At 41.5% G+C, this 2568-nt stretch overlaps 1 pseudogene; it reads right to left on the bottom strand.

Moving 5' to 3' along the window:
• Nucleotides 1-1055: 1055 nt before the first annotated feature.
• Nucleotides 1056-2568, bottom strand: part of LOC123101826 (protein FAR1-RELATED SEQUENCE 11-like) — an 8333-nt pseudogene continuing 6820 nt past the window's right edge.

The raw sequence follows: 2568 nt of genomic DNA, 5'->3' as shown, positions 1-2568 counted from the left end.
AAGAAGAATGGACCCTTGAATAGATGCACCGATGAGTATTTTAGAAAAGATAAGGTAAGTTCAACTGCCTTAAAGTATGCATATATGGGATATAAATAATAAGATAGTATATGTTGATTGCATCATATTTTCGTTGTGATGTAGCTTTATATTCCTCTTAATAAGGAAAATACCCACTGGGTTTCGGTTGTCATGCATCGCCCGAAGGAAGAGTTCCAGGTTCTTGATTCTTTGATGGGACCTGAACTTGACAGTGAAATTACAGAAAAAGTTGAGGAGCTGGTACGGCATAAATTTACATGAGCATATTGAAATTATCATTTAGTAACTGAACTATGTTAAATTCTTTTCGTGCTATTATGTATATGAACAGAAAAATCAACTTGGATATGACATACGTGATGCGAATGCGAGCGGTGCTGTGAATTTTCCGGATGTGTCTACCTGGCCTATCAAAATGTATAACATCCCACAACAAGAAGACGGGTGAGTAAATACTTTCATATTGTTTTAATATCTTACCTCAAATGCGAACTTATAAACTGTTGTTTGTACGGACTAGCAATTCATGTGGAATATTTGTTCTTCGATACTTTCAATATTGGAACGGTGAAAAATGGACAAGCCATTTTTCTCAGGTCTGGCTTTTTTCAAATGCTTATATTCAATTAAATTCATTATGTAATACTATTTGAATTGTACTAATATGAAGTTCTAACAGGGGTCAATTGATAAATCGAGGGACTTAATGATTGCGCAGCTTATTTTTTCGGAGAGAAATACGCTCAACGATGTGAAGGAAAAAGTTACCCGGCTTGCAAAGAAGAAATAAAAGTGCCAAAAAATTTGTAGAAGAAAATTTTGTAGTCTCAAATAATGTTTACATTTATTTCGACTATCATGTCTTGTGATGAAGAAGACACTACTATTTCGAATATTTAAGTCGAGAATGACATTTGGATTATTATGTTGTCTTCATGTCGTTGTCTTTACATTTGAAATCTTCATATTTATAGTTGTGCAGTCGTCAAGTTGTTTTCCTGTACTGCTAAATGTTAAAAAAATGTACATGTGTCGTCGTCGCTTATTATAACACCGTTCTTAATTTCCTTTTCTACAAAAAAAATTGCCGACAAGTGCGTCGGACAGTCTGACGTCAGACAGGACCGACGGCACTGTCCAACAAGGCAGCGTCGAACGACGGGTAGCATAACTAATCAAAGACGCTCGACTGCAAGTGCGCCGCCAGGTATAAAAGCTGGTCGTCGCGCGCTCCGTCGGGCCAGGTGGGACTAAAACTTAGCTATCGCAGCCGCCGTGCCTGCAGCGACGTGCGTGACCGCGTGGGCCGGCCCAATATCATTGTTTCCGCCCACGGCGCGACGACGTCCCAAGTAGCACGCGGCGCGACGACGGCCCAAGTTCTACGCAGGGCGACTTGGGATGTTTAGTCCCAACTCGGCCGACGGAGCGCGCGACGACCGGCTTATATACCCGGCGGCACATAGGCTATCGAACTCCTTTCGTTGCCTTGTACTGCTGCCGCCGTCCGACTCTGCCCTGTGGGACAGTGCCGCCGGCCGACGCTGCCACTGTGGGACAGTGCCGCCGGCGCACTTGTCGGGTGTTTTTTTAAATGACGGCGTTCTAAGCGACGGTGACCGTGCAATGCAGAAAATATACAGTAAACAGCGACGGCCGTACTATGCAAAAATGAGCACGTCAAAATAAACAACAGCGACTTGCACAAAATTAACAGTAAAAATTAACACATCAAAATAAACAAAGTAAAACTCCTTGCATTACATAGTCTGTCATCAAAACAAAATAGTCTGACATCAACGAAGTAAAATAAGTTCATATAACATATTATAACAATTATTAAAGATCAAATGTATAGAACATTAAAAAAACTGTCTTCAATGAAAGGTTGGAACGATCTTCCATAGCCATCCATAATAAAACTGTCTTCAATCAAAGGGTGAACCAATCTTCCAAACTCCACAAGTTAAGCAAAGTTCCTACATAACAATAAGATATGTGTTAATTCACAATGAACAAATAAATTCGGTTTGAACAATAACATAAGAAAATCATACTTAGGATTTTGAGGGCACGTGGACTTATAATGACCCGTAACACCGCACAGTCCACATTGACGTTTGCTTTTCTCATCAAAAGCTTTTGGTAGCCCATTTTTAGTGACATCAGGACCATCCTTACCGCGGCCTTTAACATTCTGTTTTGATGCGCCTTTGGTGTTAACTTTTGCGGGATCACGAACAAGACCATGATCTTGATTAGGCTCGAATGCATCATCGTTCACAAACTGTACCTCCGCACCAGGCTCATCCTCCTCAGTGTAATCATTATCTATTATGTCCCTCAGAGCCGCCTTCAACTTGTCGAATAAAAATGGTTTATGGCATGCTTTATGAGTTGCTTCAGCAGATAAGATAGTCAACTCGCTGTACTTAGCTCTGTCCCCTGCACCTGCCCATCCCCATGCAAACAGATCGCTAGTGCGCTTCACGGGAAGTCCACCCCTTGCAACTTGGCTCAACCTCC

This window comes from Triticum aestivum, chromosome 5A (assembly GCF_018294505.1).
Source record: "Triticum aestivum cultivar Chinese Spring chromosome 5A, IWGSC CS RefSeq v2.1, whole genome shotgun sequence".
NCBI classification, from domain to species: Eukaryota; Viridiplantae; Streptophyta; class Magnoliopsida; order Poales; family Poaceae; genus Triticum; species Triticum aestivum.
This window is presented reverse-complemented; position numbering and strand designations above follow the sequence as displayed.